We start from the raw sequence: 18,521 nt of genomic DNA, 5'->3' as shown, positions 1-18,521 counted from the left end.
ATGAAGCTCGAATCTATGACCCAGAAGGAAATGTTGCCATCTCACCAAGGCATGAACCACTACCACTAGTTCTATGTCATGAGTAGGATAATTGAGTTCATGAGTCTTCAACTTCCTAGACTCAAAGGAAATAGGCCGTCCTTCCTGCATAAGGACTGCTCCTAAACCATCTAAAGATGCATCGATGCACACCACAAAATCTGCAACAGGATCTGGTACTGCAAGAATTGGTGCACTCATGAGGGCTCTCTTGAGCTCTTTGAAAGCTCTACCACACTTCTCCATCCACTTGTACTTCTTCCCCTTCCTCTGAAGAGAAGTGATGGGGTGGGCCAACCTAGAGAATCCTGAAATGAAGCGTCGGTAATAACCTGCTAGCCCCATAAAGCTCCTCACTTCGGTAACACTGGTGGGTGCTGGCCAATCCATGATGGCCCTAATCTTTGATGGGTCTACTGAGACACCATCACCCAATATGACATGACCCAAATAATGTATCTCAGGTCTGAAGAATGCACACTTCGACAAGCTGCCAAACAACTGATTCTCTCTCAGCCTCTGCAATACTTGTCTCAGGTGCTCTTCATGCTCTCTCTCATCATGAGAATAAATTAGAATGTCATCAAGAAACACAACCACAAACTTATCCAAAAAGGTACAAAATACTCCATTCATGAGGCTCATGAATACAGCTAGAGCATTCGTAAGGCCAAAAGGTACCACGGTGAACTCGTAGTGGCCATACCTAGTACAAAAAGCTATCTTGGGGATATCACTATCCACAATTCTCAACTGATGGTAACCTGACTTTAGGTCAATCTTTGAAAATACTCGGGCACCCTACAACTGGTCAAAGAGATCATTGATTCTGGGAAGAGGATATCAGTTTTTGATGGCCACCTTGTTCAATTGTCGATAATCGATACACAACCTAAGTGATCCATCCTTCTTCTTGACGAAAATCACCGGTGCACCCCAAGGTGACACGCTAGGTCGTATATGCCCCTTCTCCAAGAGTTCTTTCAACTGAGCCTTTAGCTCACTAAGCTCATGAGTAGTCATCCTATAACGTGCTCTCGAAACTGGCTCAGCTCCTGGCACTAGGTCTATGCGGAAGTCCACTGCCCGCGATGGAGGCATACCAGGAAGCTCTGAGGGAAACACATCTGCAAACTCCTGAAGGATTGGAAAATCATCAAGGGATGGCTCCCTTTCTGATTCTTCCTCTCGGTCACTGATAGTGATAGCAAATAACTGACAACCCTTTCGCATGCACCGTCTAAGCTGCATAGCGGAAATCATACGAAGGGACACTGGCCTCTTCACTCCAAAGATCTCCCTAGAGATACCATCATCATCCACACATTCCACCCTCTTCTGTTGACAATCCACCTTGGCGCTGTGGGCACAAAGCCAATCCATGCCAAGGACAACATCATAAGAACCTAGAGGGGTAATGTGCAGGTCAGTCCTAGTGGACATGTCTCCAATCTGCATCTGACAACTCTGCACCATGGAACTAACTGACACTCTAGCTCTTGAGGCTAACTCTACCTCCCAACTAACATCCTATCTAACTGCCACTAGCCCGCAATGCTCCACCACAAATGGAGATATAAAAGAGTCAGTAGCTCTGGAATCAAATAAAACTGCAACCATATGGCCCTGTATAATACCTGTAGCCTCGATAACTGTGGCCTGATGCTCAGCCTGGTGATTGTCAACCATTGCAAAAACTCTATGGGATCTACCCATGTCACCAACTGTCGGCTCTGAAAAAACCCTGCTCTGACCACTAGATGCCTGTCCCTGCGGACACTCCCTAGCTATATGACCCATGCCACCATAAGTGTAGCATGGTCTGCGAGAATAAGATCGTGCGCCCTGAGAACCAGACTGTTGTGGGCCTCCTGATCTGCTAGATCCGCTGAATCCTCCCCTAGAAGACTGCTGAGTCTTCACTAACTGAGATTATGGGACCTGTACTTTCTGCTCCTGCCTAGGACCCTATGACTGCCAATGCTTGGGCCTAGAGCCCTGATAACCATGAGAAGGTTTCTGCTATTGCTGCTGCTGGGGTTTTGGCTGCTGAGACTGTTGGCCCCTAGAGGACCCTGCTGTATAATTCTGATTCCCTTTCCAAGGGGGTTTCTGCTAGAAGGAGTTTCGGTTCTAAGGCTGATCCCGTGATTCTTGCCTCCCTTGAGTATCCTCAGCAACCAGTGCTATCTCCACTGCCTATCTGAAAGTGGTAGGGAAGGCCATCCTAACTGGGCCTTGAAGAGAGAAATTCAGACCCATGACAAAGCGATGCACCTGTAGTTTCTCATCCTTCATGTATTCCACATAGGGAAGGAGCTTGAGAAACCTACTCTCGTACTGAGCCACTGTAAGGCCTCTCTGATAAAGAGAATGGAACTCCTCTATCTACTTCTGTCAGAAATGCTCTGACAAGTATCTCTCTCAAAATCTTTCTAGGAAAGATTCCCATGTGAGGGTGTCCATCCTCACTCCACCAATGATCTCCTCCTGATGCCACCAGGTGGAGGCATCCCCTCTCAACTGATGAACTGCTAGTCGTGCTTTTAGATTACTCCCATAAGGGCGTAACCCAAAGCACCGCTGTAAGCTTTGCAACCATGCCTCTACTACTGAACCCTCAGTGGTACCGATAAACAATGGTGGTCCGAGTCGAATTAATTCCCTGATGTCATCCCCTACATGTCTAAGAGGTCTATCAAAAGGGGGTCCTCTCTGGTGTATGGACTCTTCCTCATGATCACCCTGACCCTCTATCTGTCTCAGTGGGGGACTCTTAGTCCTCTCTCTGACTCTGGGCCCGCCTCCTCCGGGTCCCTCTGCTTCCACTACTGGAATCTGCTGGACTGGCTGAACTATAGGTACCACTCTCTGCTGAACTACATCGATCAAAGTCTGGAGTGCATCAATTATGTCTTGGTTTGGGTTCGGTGGTGGTGGTGGTGGAGGTGGAGGTGGAGGTGGTGGTGGAGGTGGTGGTCTACCCTCCTGTCCCGCTCTACCACCCCCAGTCTTATGACCTCTGCCTCGCCGGTTGCGAGTAACAGGTGGCATCTACACAATTAAAAGTTTGAGTTAAGTTTAGGAAGCATAATGGTTTAAAGTTCCTAGTGTTGAAACACGGGCTCTGATACCAAAATGTCATGCCCAAAACTTGAAGGCAAAAACACACACACAATTTTTTCTTTTTTTTATAAAATAACTAATAATTAAACATGCTCTAAGTTTGATATGATTGAAATAGAAGTTTTAGTATAGGTTCTCTACATTACGTCTTAAGATTATAAACAAGAGGATGGTTATTATAATTAAGATTTGAAACTTTAGTTATAAGATTTATATCAATTATTTAAATGACAAAGCAAATGTATTAGAGTATAGATTCATTGAGAAAGTATAATCAAAATCAACTATAAAACTCTTAGACAATAATCAATTTACAAACTAATTGATATTGGAAGTCACTTGATGGAAAACAATTTAACTAGAATTAAAACATATTATATACATATAATTTATAACTTTAAACATTTCAACTATTTTAACATAAAAATTAACTATCTAATCTTACTAAATTTTCATGATGATAGAACCTAAAATTTAGTATTAATTTATCATGATGCTTATAACAAAATCTAACTTAACCTTGTAATTCAAATAAAATCACCATTTAGGTACCAATTCGATTTATGCTAATAAAACTATGATCGCAACTAAACTATATTAAAAGATAAATTTATTTTTGAAAAAATACTAACTGAATTAAAATCTAAACTATATTACATTTAATATAATTTGATACTAAACTAACTTTAATTTTAAAGAAGACGTTTACAAAACTTAAACAAAAATTACATTTAAATATATATATAAATATAAACATATAGAACGCTAACCAAATTTACTTAATTAACCTAACGAATCTAAATGCATCGCAGAATATAAGGAAAAAAAATATATATAATTTAATGCAACATTGCACTATTATAATTTAGAATAAAACTATAATAATTGACACAATATTCTAAATTATATAACACTTACTAACTTACACTAAAATCAACTATAAAAAAAAAGTTAAACTAAACATATATAATAACATCTTAAATCTTAACTTAACTTATCTCTAAACTTAAGACTTAAACTAACTGAATCTACCACATAATACTAACCTATTACTACAAACATAATCATCACTAGACATAATACCTCACACCTACACTAACTTCTAACTCTAACAACTTCAATATAAAACAAAATACTAATCTCAATTACTTACCCAAAACCCCCACTCCCTTTCTACGAATGGAGGCGTGAGTAATGCCTAAAGTTTCCTCTGACAAGAGGGGGATGTCAGACCCTTGCACCAATAGCATGGAGCAATCTCCACAAGCGATGATCCATCCAACCCTTGCGCTTTCCCAAGCACTGACACAGGGTAGAGGACAGGCCTGTCCCCTCCCTCCTGCACGTTACAGTACGTGTCGGATCCGAGCCCCAAGGGTGAAGGGGAAGCGCTACAACAAGCTAAATCTCCCTTCAAAAAAAGATTTTGCCTCAACCAAGATCCCAATGCTATAACGCCATGTCCTTACTGGTAGAAGGGAAAAGATAGGGTGATGTCACCCACAAAGGATTTGATTAATACAAAACTCTTCTTCCACCCTCCTTTTTGAGCTGACGCCTAGGGGAGAGAGAGAGTTATTGCAAAAGTTATCTTGGTAAGAATAGATAGAATTTAGCTAGGATATTAAGGATAGCTTTTGAAAAAGTTTATTTTAATGATGGACTATTATTTTATTAGTCTGTAATAGAGAGAACTATATTAGTGATTGCCATACAAATTCCAGAAGGATAATGTGCCTCTACAGGCCTCTTTTATATGCATTTTTGAACTTTACTTGTTGGCTTAGATCTTACTATGTAGCTTTATAGGATTGATGTTTTAAATTCATAATGATATTAATCTACCACCTTTTTGTGCATTATGCTCAACAATTCAACTATTGTAAGATCATCAAAATCTACGTAAATTTCTTTTGAATCCCTGCTTAATAACTTTCATGAACCTCAGATGCTATGTATTTCAATGATACCTACATTACAAGAAATAATCATCTACATATTCGTTTAACTATCTATTATAACTAATGGAGCAAAATTGAAATAACATAGTGATGAAACTAGTCTTAAGGCAATTGAAACAATAAAGAGATCAAAATGATAATACTCTATTCATTTTTATGGGAGTATCAATACACACCACGTTCTTTCCTCTATCGTGTTTTCAGATTTAAGTTGGATATCTTGATATAATTATTTCCTTCATGTTCTTGCAAATTCACCTTCAACACAACCTTACATAAACTAAATCATACCAAACTCAAGGAAATACCATACATTTATAATTTGAATCTTGCATAATTGGATATCATTGTTCCATCTTATTTTTGATACACATTCATATAACAACATAGAATACGAAAATTTTGAGAGAAGAAAAATTTAATCCATCACTTATTTTATTATCAACCTGATTCAAGGCTCAGCCATGAAAGAATCGGGAAGAAAACCCAGCTTCGTTTCCATATGCAATAAGGTTTAAAATACAATTTTACACTAGGATCTCAATCCCAAATTTCAACAATTTTATCAAATTTTCTTCATGATCAAATCAAGGAGTTTGTTATATTTTCTGAATCTCATTTCAAGAACCATGGAGGAAACCAATAACAGATCGGGTGACAACCAAGCAGAACCAAAAGAACATCAAGCATGCATAATCATACATGGTTTACACAATAAGATTCACAGTGAATCAAGACTAGGGAGAGGTGGATTCTTCCAACTGGAGAAGTCAAGCACAACACCAATTCAAATGCCCAATCGGGGCCAATAACCAAGAACTTCCGTTCTTCCATTTAAACTTGCCATACGCATACCAAGTTTGTGCTGATGGGTAGGGGCCCATAACACCCTACCCTTTATCCCTCTTCTCATCCTGAGAAGAGACTCTGCACAGGTTGGAGTTCAACTAAACAAACCTCTCCCTAAATTGGTCACTTCTGCCCTCTCCTAGGGTGAGTAATACCAAAACACCCATGCAAGGAAACTCAAAATTACAAACATAAACAAGAAAGGAAAAAAACCAAAATAACAAGGTTTACAAATCTTCCCAACATACCCACAACCATACAACAGTAAAACAACAACAAGGTAACAAGAACATGAAACATAACATAAAAACTGAAAAAGGGAGATGGGAGTTTCCTACCTTCACAAAGAGGTGATGGCAATGAACCAATTTGAGTAGAGTATCCCTCCTTCCTTCAAGCTTCAAGAAATCTTCTCTAAATGTAGAGATTGGTTAACCCCCCACCACTAGACCAAGGAAAGCCTCTAAATAAGCCTCCAACTCAACCACTCAAAAGGAGCAATAACTATTTCCACCCACTAGCCACTCTAGAAACTCCTAACTCAACCTACACCATGGTTAAACCCTAAAAGGAGGTGGGGTAAGACAACTCATGACAACCACTTGCTATTTTCGCACAAAGGCAAAAAGGGACTTTTTGAGTGCCCTCAAAAGTCAAAGCTGGGGGCTTAGGGGTTGGAAAAGACCCCTAACCCATACCCATACCCTAAGGTTAGAATAAAAACATGTTAAAAGCATTAGGAAAGAGGTCAAGAGACAAAATAAAATCTAGGAATAAAATAGGTCCATCTAACAACTCTAACTAGCAAATTAAGCACGTGAACATTTTACGAGTGTGAAGCGACACTGAAAGAGCATAATTACGAACAATAGGGTTTCCAAATTTTAGAACATGGAGATCAGTTTTGTTCCTCCATAGGGTTTCTCGGCTATATATCTGCACACTCATTGCACACATCAATAGTCCCGAAAACCACATGTACATATATACGTATCAAAAATTTACATAATTTGAAACATACATAAATCAGGGTTTTCTTGCATCCTACTTATATCCTTAATCATAAAGATTCCAACTCAATGTGTTAATCCCACATTTTACTGATTTCATCAACATACATATACATGAGCATTAAATGACAATCATCAAATATATCTGGAAATAACATCACACAACATGAAATAATAAAATATGTTCTAAGCATCAGAGAATGTCTCGACATCTCGAGTCACGGATAACAAAATAAGAGTAATGTATCACTATGCTACGATGGGTCGGGGGCGAGGCCTCACAGTTGAGATGCATTAAATACTTCTCCTACTTAGTGCTGAAATGTCACTTGTATTGATCTTAGTATTGTTTTGACAAGTGAGAGTCAACACACTTAAGCCATTTACTTAATTCATCCCAAACTAGTAATACATGCTGAGCACAACATGTAAATACTAGACCATATCGAGTTGCAATGAGTGTCGAGTCACTCGTGTCAAGTCACTCAACTGCTAAGCAAATAGACCATGCCGAGTGATTTAGGAGCCAAGTTAATAATGGATGCCAAGTAATGTAGGTGCTAAGTCATAGTATATATAACAATACATGTTGAGAATCAAAGAATTCATATGCAAAGTGATATAGTTTTGACATATTTGTTTTTAATGGCACAAACAACTATGTAATCCATTTTTTAGCTAACTTAAGGATAGATTACAATCTTTTGGAGATAAGGACAAATCTATATGCAGTTTTCCTATGCAATTGCATGCAACCAATCAAAAAAAGGGAAGGTTGAAGTGGCAATATAGATGAATCTTAGCTGTAGATTCATACCTAAACCTAAGCCACCTAAGTCTTCTTAAGGAGGAAGAAGCCATAAACTCTTAATAAAATAAGAAAGGGTGATTGATCGAATTGGAGGAGTAAACAAGATAGTTTGTAGAGCATTCAAGGTGACCTAGAAGAAAGAGTGAATTGCATAATTAGTTAGAGAAGAATAGAGGATAGAGAGAAGGATACAACATTGAGACATTAGATAATGAAGGATCAATTAGACATTGTGTAGAGGTGATCTGTCATTAGGTAACCAAGTCCCAATTGTAGGATCTATGCTGAGACATTTTAATAGGCGATTTTAGTTAAATCTCTTAACATAATAGTCTTAACATGCTATATGAAATCCTTTAATAGGGTGCTTACTTAATTGTAAGTTGAAATCCTCTAACAAGGCACACTTCTAATAGGGTGTTGAAATCCTCTAACAAGTTGAGACCTAATAGTCTTTGTAAGACTTTAACAAGGTAGACCTTTCATAGGGTAGACCAATATTCATTGTCAAATCATTGTAAGCATTAGTGGATACACTTTTTTAGTATAGTAGTGAAGATTTGTGGGTGTCATTCCCACCCTAGTTTTACCTTCTCACTTGGAGGGTTTCTGGGTAACTTCATATCTAGTGTTATGTGTGTGAGTGCTTACATGTTTACATGAATTAGATGTATATACTTTACATGTTATTTCAATTTATATATTGAATGCATATGAAGAATGAATGGTGAAAGTTTTATGGGTCCTAGTTTAAAGTACTAATTCACCCCACCCCACTCTATCTGAAGTTTACTCTCTTTCCCCTTGTAATTCCAATAATTGGTATCAGAGTTAGGATCTATGAAAGAGAAGCTTTGCAACTTTGAGGAAAGATCTTGAAATCGAAGTCTACAAGTTGGGAAAGACTATTGAGAACTAGGAGATTGAAATAAATCTCATACTACATCAACTGAATGAGGCAAGAGAGGAACTAAAGCAATCCTTGAAGAGAAGGAAAGAGATTGCTATTGTGGAGAATGACACACTATACAAAGAGATAGACACTACTAAGCCATCTGTAGATGGTGTCTCCAGTGAATTTGATGTTGTAGTTGCATATCTAATGGAAAATAATAGAGTCCAAGCTAAGCAAAACACAATTTTAAAGCTAAAGCAAGAATCCCAAGCTATACTACTATGTGAGGTGACTGAACAAAAGAAGAAAGCCATGAAAGAAAAAGCCATGATTGAAGAAGACAAAAGAGTTCTGCCAAAAAAATTGGAAGAAAAGTTAATAGACTCAACCAAGATCTCCAACATGCAATTGGATACTCTAACTCAAATGATAAATGCCAACTATGAATTGAATATCAAGGACATTGAGATAACTACATTGAAGTTGCAGAATGAACAATTATAGAGTGACCTAAAAAGAGAAAAGGAATTTCTTGAAAGTCTCAACAAGCCAAATGAAGCTATCAAATAATTTGAGAAATTACTAAGATCCCCTAGACCTAACAATGATACATCAGTATTAAGTTACACAAGCACTGAAGAAGGAGAATCATCCAAAGTTGCTGAAGAAAGGACATCAAAGGTAAAAACTCCAAACCTACCTATCATAATTTTGGTAAGAAAGGACATAATACTAATGTGTGTAGGAGCAAGAATACAAATTAGAATGTCAAGTCTAAGAACATGACTCATTGTCATAAGTGCAACAAGCAAGGTCATCAGGCACATGAATGTAGAACTAGGACTAGGCATAAAAAAAGATTTGAAGGATATTGCTACAATTGTTAGAAGCATGGACACAGAGCCTTTGAATGCAAATCCAAATGGTCATCAAACAAGCCAAAAAAGGTAAGAAACAATGGAAAATTTTATAATTGGGATTATAATACAAGATATAGGTATCACTATTGTCAACAATATGGAAATTCTTGAGATTTGCATTAGGACACACTTCAATGGTAACTACAAAAGGTGGTTGAGTCAAACTATCACCAAGTTGTGAATTTGATAAAGGAAAAGGCAAGACATATGTTGAACACATTAGAGATGAGATGAACAAGACATGGAAAAAGAAGGATGCTTGTAGCACATCAAATGGAGGAGGGATCACTTCACCCAATCGGTCAGGTGATCACGCCTCATCAAACTAGGCAGTCAAGAGGTATGTGAGACTCATATTCAAGTGTTATATCATACATCAATTACAAAAGAGATAGTACTAAAAAGACTACATTAGCATGAATACAGATGCAAGATGTTGTTTAAAATTCAAGTTAAATCTTTATGTTTTTCATGTTGTTGTCGAGTATGAAAAGTCTCCTATGTATGCCAAGTGGAATGATAATTGATGCCAAGTAGCCAAACTATCTAGTTGATGCCAAACTTGTAGTAGTTTCCAAATGGTGGAAACATCTAATGGATGCCAAGTGATTCTAAAATTGAGTTGCTGCTGAGCTTGCAACTATGTAAGCACTCATAATTAAATACAACATTTTTGAAGGGTATATGCTCAATTTTTGTTCATTATTCATCATTTTGAATTTGAGCAAGAGCTAGTAGAGTAGGAGGTTAATTAGAAACCTATCCAAAGCATGTGCAGAGATTTTAGTAGTGATCTCACATCAATTTATTAGATTTCACAAGGTATTTATCATAAGCCGAGCTATATAGTTTACTTTTGCATAAAACCTAGTTTGACAAAATGGCATCTAGTTTGAAAAATGTTGAAGGGAAGTATGTTTTGAATGTTTAGCTTGTCACTAATGAAGTTAAGAAACCCATATTTAAAGCCATTCTTGACATTGCCTATAAAAAAGATCCTTCTGGTGCATTGTCAATGATCTTGCCAAACAAAATTATGGTGCAAGATGTGAGGAAGTGCTACAATTGCAAGACAGGAAGTATAGGAGACATGAAGATTAGAGATGCATATAACAGATTGTGTGAAAATGGTGTTTTGAAGGAGGAATACAAAATTGTTGAGAAAAAGGGTTTGACATGAGCCTTAGATTTTTTGAATGTGTTTAAAATTGAATGGATATGAGTTTTTCTAACCATAATTCACAATGGTTCTTTATGGTTGGAAGGAGGACCAATCAAAATAAACAAGAGAAAAATTCATAGGGCACTACTACATTTAACATCATTTTTTTACCAAAAATTTTGACCATCAACTAAATAAATTTAGGGTGGTCGAAATGTAAAGGCAAAAATTTCATTTTTTTACATATAAGACCCATGTTGGTCAAAATTTTGAGCAACACAGGGTTTATACATCTGCAAAGTTCAAAAAACATTTGCCCAATTATGTTTTTCGCACCTGGTTTCATTTGACATTTTTGGAGCATTTTCGCATGGTTATCTCTGCATTTTCGCATGGTTTTCTCCGAGCCCAGTTTCGTTTTAGGTTTTCTCCACCCACTTGATTAATGACGCCTGCTAACCCTGGGAATAATATGAAATGGGCCCCTACATTTGCATCAATATAGGGGGGGCAGAATAGTAGTTCGAAACTCTTGATATTGTCTTTCTCTCATTCTTCCTGATGTGCTCGACCTCAAAAGTTGTTCCATTCACGACCTCCAATTACACCTGCATCTCCGGTGGTCGAGGAGAGGGATTTCTCTTCGAGCATATTTCAATAGGTACATGTGTATTTTTTTTTGTAGGTTTTTATGATAATATTGAAGATGGAAGTGAATACTATTACTATCATTATTATTTTTTATGCCAAAGTTCAGCCATTGTTGTGTAATATAAATGGGAGAGTCTCTGCTCAAGTATTTTTTCTTAGTGATGTTTTGATGATAAGTGTTAAAAAGAGTCTAGTTGCAAAAAGAATGTAATGTACTTGTTGTTTCATTTTATTGAAAGTTTGTAGATGCAGATTTATCATTTGGAATGTTGGTCTATTGTAACAACTATTATACTTTTTATTATAGTAATGAAAGAAAATAAACGAAATGAATATGCAGAAGTTGTAGTTGTAAAAGCTTAGAAGAAATAATAATGAAAAAATTTTTGTTTTATAAATATAGTTGTGTTGGTATCATATTTTTCTTGTATTTTTGTTTTAATAATACATAATTATATTGTATCATTTAGACAACAGTTTCATATTCAAAAAAAGAACAAAAAGAAAAAAAAAATTGAGTGTGTTTCTCTCTTCAACTCTAGAACATTCAACTTAAACATCAACACATAAAGATAATAATTTGAAATCTGGTGTGTTTAGTGCTTGGAGTTGTACCCTCAATACCTAGGCCATGTGGGCTATAAAACATGGTATTCATGTGATTCTATGTTAGATGATGATGATGATAATGAATAATCACCATCTACTACTAGCTCATGTAGTGATAAAAGGTCTTCAATGCACCTCTAACTACAAGTATGCCATGGAAAACTTGTGATGGAGATGACTCCTCAAACTAATAGACTATCATGGAAATTTTTTGATGAAGATGACACCTACAAATATTGGACTATCTTCAAAAACTTATGATGAAGATGGCACCTAAATTTACTAGACTATAATTGAATTGATGTACTTTGGATCCTTCACCGAAAGTCTCTTTCATTTTGTTAGAAGATGATTTATCTTCTAGTTCAACCAAAAGAATCTCTCTCCTATATTTCAACATTACATTTAATTGTTGCATTGCAATTAGGTCTTCCTACAAGGGTTTCCATTTGGATGAATGACAAACTTGTTGGTGTTTTAAAACTACTAAGCAACAAAATGCTTAATACCAAGATGACAATACTCACATAGTCTAAAGACTAGCCAATTGTTATTATCAATTGTATGTGCACACCATTTGGGCCAAACTTCTACAAAACCAAGGGTGGTTTTCTACTCTTTTGGCTCTGCAAAACTAGGGGGGGTATACCCAGGGATGATACAAGACTGGGAAAATTGTATGAGAATTATCTTAGTTTCATTCTGATTCTCATCTCAAATTCTCCAATACATGTACAATTCTTGATACTTTAATAAACACATCCCATATAATAGATACGACCAAAAATCTTCTATAGGTCTACAAATGTTCTCAGCAATAATGGCTAACTAAAGCTAAAACATTTCATCCAAACAAGTAGAGGCCAACTTTGAAGATCTACAGGAAATAAAAGTAAAGTTGATTATAATTCTGCATTTTGACAATCATGTGTGACACAATTCTCTTTTAGCTGGATTAAATTTGATCAATGCCTAATCCATTGGGGTTCAAAGTCTACTACAAATCTCTAGATCTAATTTTTTGCCTTACAACAAATTTTATCAGCAATTCTTATCAGAAATCATCATTCAAAATCCTTTCCACTACTGCAACAACCTTATCAAATTCATCAAAGCTTTTACTTAATCCATTGAATTAATAACCATGATAAATAGATATACAACCTAATTGAACTGCATTCAATTGCACAAGCCTTTACTTATACAACATCAAGATAACCAAGTAATCAAAACGAGACAAAGTTTAGAAAGAACTGATATGGGGACAGTTCATAATTTGTATTCATTTTCCTTGATAATTGTATACAATTTACAATAGACTTAGAATGACCTTCAGAAAGAAACATAGATCATTCTATATTCATGTATTCTCAAGATCTGATAGAGAAGATACATCACGAATTTTTGCTCAAAAATGGTGGACCAAAAACAGGCTAAGTGTATCACTTAGCAAATAGAATTTAGACCTTTTCTCTTGCCCTGGAATTTCACTTATATAGTGTGAAATGCAACAAGCTTCAGGCTAAGAGAAACTGATAGGTGTCTTTTACAAGGAATATCTACATACACCTATCACAAAATGACAAAACTATGGGTAACAGAAGATATCAAAATCAAATCATCCCTTTCGGTGGGTCAGCTTCTGTTACATGTTCTGATGTTGTTGAGTTGGCTATTGATCTAATTCATCTTCATATGTAACTACTAAATTAGCAATGATGAAGCTTGTTCTGACGAGGGCACATTAACCTCCACCTGCAGGCTTCCACCACCTTCATTCTGCATGGTAAGGAAAACTTCTACAGTTTCCTTTTCTTTAATTATATTGCCATCTTGTGGTCCTGATTCTGCAACTGAAAGTGACACATTTTTCTTGTCTTCTTCTTCTAATTCGGTTTGAGTAGTGATGGTATCAATAATTTGGACTTCCTCACCCTACACCTCATCACTGTCAGTTTCATCTACATCAAATTGTTCACTAGAAGGCATTTCTGCCATCCACTTGTCAAATAATGTGTCATCTGGCCAATTGAATTGCAAAATACCCTTCTATTTTTTTATTATATAATTAGCCTCATTATCAATATCAACAAATTCCTATTTTAAAGAATCAAAGAATATTTTGGCTTTCACCATTTCTTCTGTTGTGGTGGCCCACCGTGCATTCCCTATTTCATTTATGACTTGATTCATTCTTAAACAGAATAAATCATCAAGTTCCTTTGCCCATTCCTCTTTACTTTTCAAACTATTTTTCTTATCTAGGGCATGAGGAAATAAATTGAATTTTTGGCTCTTATATTTGTCTAAGTAGCCTATTATTATCTTCTATAAATGTATCCTTTTGCTATCAAAATCAGCAAGATCAGAAACAATGTCAAAGGTTTTATCAATCTGATCATGAGAATTATTTATAACAGATAGACACAATAAGGTTATTGCTTTCTCCCTTCTCACCCATTTGTTCACAATAGGATTTAGAGCCTCATCATCTTCTTTTAACTCCTCCCAGATGTTAATCACCCTGGCCAATTAATCATGGATTAGTGGCCATTCAACCTTGTCTCCTAGATATGTAAGAGTTGTTCTTAGTTTATCTTCATATTTAGATTCCAGCTCTACATGTAAGGCCCATAGTTTACTCTTTTCTTCTTCAAAATCCTTAGCAGTGTAATACTGTGGCCCTTGGGGTGTGTCTGGAATTTCAATGAGGGGGGTAGATTTGAAAGGTTCAACAAGGGGGTGAGGGTATGTTATTTTAGGCCTAGTGGATTTTCCCAGTAGCTTTTTCTCAAGCTCAACTCTACTTTTTACCTCTTTATTGTAGGCATCCACAACTGCCTCATATTTATTTTGTAATTCAAACATTTCCTTTTCCTCCCTTTTAGCAGTAGCCAAGGAAAAATGAGAATAATCCACATTCATGTGGGCTGCCTGTACATGTGAGGCATCAGCAACTCTCCTCACAATAATATTCCCTATCAGTCCTGAACCATCAAGTTGTGTTGATACAATCCTGGATCCTCTTCTTAATGACCACATAACAAGAGCAGCTTGATCATCACTAAAAGAAGTCCCTACAAATTCCTTTTTATTTGGGTCTTGTAACTCCAATCTATTAGAAACAGAGTTGAAAATCAATGCATCTGCAATATCCCAATTAGGCAACAATAGTATGTTAGAATTTTTTACCATTTGCCTTCCCTCCTCAGGGGTAATGTTCTAGAATTCTTGCATCATTTGTTCCTTTATTTGGTTTTGGATGGAGGCTTCATCCATTTCTGGATGCTCTGTTTTCATGTTCTTACATCTTTCCTCAAAACTGTGGATGTTTTCCCTCCAAGCAAATTGATGGAAAGCCCTAGACCTTACAAAACTATCATCTGACAAAAATTGCTGGCTGGTTTGTTCCAAAATAGGGTCAAATTCCCTTCTCTTAAAATCAGCTACAGTCAGCTCGAGGCTTGGCACAGGAGGTTCCTGGGGGTTCCCTTCATCGATCTCTGCTTGAGTGACAAAAACTCCCCCTTGTGATCCAATTTGTTCAATTTGCTCAATAGTAAGCTGCTCCTCCCTAGTTCTCAAAGGGCTTTGTGAAGGTGAATACTCCTCAACATGAGAATCCTCCTCTCTTATTATTTTCCTCCTCTTAGGGGAGGGCTCAGTAGGCCTCTCTTCCAAAACCCTACTAGTGGACTCAATTATTTGTTTTCCTTTGTCCACTGTATTCTTTTTATTTTGAACAATAGTATATCTTGGCCTTTTTTGGATAGTTAATTTACTTGCCCTTATACTGGGAGTAAAACCCAATCTTCCCATTACTTCCTTGGCCTTATTTGGGTAGAACCTAATAAAGAATTGCTTATTTTCATTCATTGCCTCTATTATTTCAAGAAAATTATTCATAAGTTTTCTCATCTTATCTACATTTGTAACTGCATCGTCCAAAGGACTATAATCTGGATCAAAACAATGAATGAAATCCAAAATTTTAGAAAAGACTTTCCACTTTTCTTTCCTAGTCTCTTGCTCCTGCAAGGAGTACTCATTCCTTATTAAGTCTTTAGGAAAATAAAATTCATACTCAATTTTACGAAACTTAATTCTTTTCCTCAGAGCCAAATGATAAAATCCTTCAGAATCACAAAAATGAGGATGGGAAGTGGCCATCTTATAAAGATTCAAAATCTTGTGTAGAGAAAGCCAACCTCCTTTTGTGATTACAAAATGATGAGCCACTGTGCAAGTAGGAAAAATTGACCCCTTTTTTCTTTTCAATAGAAGGGCTTCCTCCACTCCTCCCAGCTGCCACAATATCTTAGCAACTCCTACCTTCAAAGGCACTTGGTAGGGTAGTACATGAGGGCTTCCTTTAAAACCATATATTCTAAATACAGTAGAAACAGAATATGGAATGAAATCTCCCCAATTATGTGAAACTTTCAAACCACTTAGGTTGTCCATAGGCCTAATGAGATTCATTAATGCTTTGGGGATTCTGGGATTGTCCCTTAATAGGAGGCATCTTAGCTTTGAAGCAAAATACCTATCAAACCTAACAAAACTGGCATTCTCTACATCCCAAGTCATATCTGCACTCCACAATTGAACTGGTAATGCTTCCCCACTATCTTCTCTGTCTAATTCCATTTCTTTACTAAAATATGTTAGTCCCTTGAATAAGAACATGTGCATTAATAGAGCCTAATGGCCAAAAGTTTTTTCCACCTTACCCTTAGCAATTCCAATCAGTCCAATGTGAATCTCCTCAGCTAAGTAAGAAGTAAAATCCAAAATTATATCTACACCAAAATAGGAAATTTGAGTAATCATATACATAAAATCCATAGGCATGAACTCTTCTTCATCTCTCCCAAACACTTTACACAAGGACCTATATATTTCTATAGCCCTAGAATTGAAGTATGCCCTTTTGAAAGGCTCCCTAGAGGATGCTATTATTGCTAGCATTGTTCCAATTCTACCTATGTGTGCACTCAACGCTTTTATACATATACTCATTTTCTAACCCTTTCAAATCAATGGGCACATGATAATCAGTGATAGGCCCTAAACTAAAAACTTCCCTAATCTCCTCTGTGCTGATTGTAATCAAGATTTCACCATTAGTTCTCCTCACTACCCTAAGGGCTTGGTCGTAATTATTAGCTACAACTTCCAAAAGATCATAATCCATGAAAACACTGGGAACCACCGTTTTCCCTAGAACAAAATTCCAGATGTTGGCATATGGGGCAAAAAAGTTCCTCTCTAAAAACCATTTTTTGAATAAAACAAGACCAGTCTATGAAGTTGTTGCATCCCTAACCTAGTTTCCTTTGTCATACAGCCCATCTGCTATTTTCAGCCTAGGGTTTAATGAAGTTAGCCTCTTAACTTCTACAGTTTCAACAGTGGAAGAAGGGGGCAATTCAAACAAATCATCATGGACATTCCTATCTAAATAGTTTTCTTGACCAAAAAATGCTTTCTGTTTTGGAGCCATTTTAATTAACTCTCAGAGGAATTGAAACAACGGGAGGATTATAATCCAAGTACTTACTTTGAATTTTTCTCTAATTCTTCTCAGTGTTACTGTAATCTTTCTGCAAACAAACTGCTTCACAATCTTACCGAATCTAGCATGGTCTTCTCAACAACTATTTTTGCTTAGAAATGCTCAAAATCTTTGTTCGAGTACAGTGGAATTAAGAAATTCTTTTGTGTTATACTCTATTTTTCTTCACATGTGAAGCTTTCATCTCTCATAAATGCACGGGGTGGCATCACCTTCTATATTCAAATTTACATCGTGGATTTATGAAAAATCCTACAATTCGGGGATGCAAGCAAAGACGACTCATGTTCCTCTTAACAAGCTGGCAGTCAACCCAATGAAAATTTTCCATGTGTACCTTTCCTTCATTGTTGGCGCTTCTAAACTAGACCCACAGAACTCTGACGACACGTGTCACTTAGGTGCTATCTCACTATACATAAAGAGTGAGCACCTTTCCATAGCGAGATAGCGCCCGTCATTGATCTTGATTTGATCATGCAGATGACATTTGATGCATTGCTCAAAAGAAATATGGTGGGCCCCTTTTTTCCATGTCACTATTCATAACCTTTGTGTAACTCACCATAGCGAGATAGTGACAATCATGGATCTAAGATAGATCTGATGATCAGTCTTTCATATATTTTGTGAATAGGGTGTGGGTCCAATCATTGATGACGTGATGAAATCCTGGCTATATTACCTACTGCTTGGGGCCCATATTTGTCTTTTTTTTTGGTCAGGCACTATGTCGCTAACGGCGAGAAGAACAAGTTCTCGATAGTGACATAGCGAATCTTGGTGTCTTTGCTTTTCCCAGTGTATACGTGTAGCCCATTAGATGCCAGCATGTTCCAAAGCTTTATAATTGATATCTGATGGAGTACTTTTTGGGACCCACTTACTCTAAAAAGTTGGCATAGTACTA

Source organism: Cupressus sempervirens, chromosome 6, assembly GCF_028749045.1.
Source record: "Cupressus sempervirens isolate cs-2001-9-10 chromosome 6, ASM2874904v1, whole genome shotgun sequence".
Taxonomy (NCBI): Eukaryota; Viridiplantae; Streptophyta; class Pinopsida; order Cupressales; family Cupressaceae; genus Cupressus; species Cupressus sempervirens.
This window is presented reverse-complemented; position numbering follows the sequence as displayed.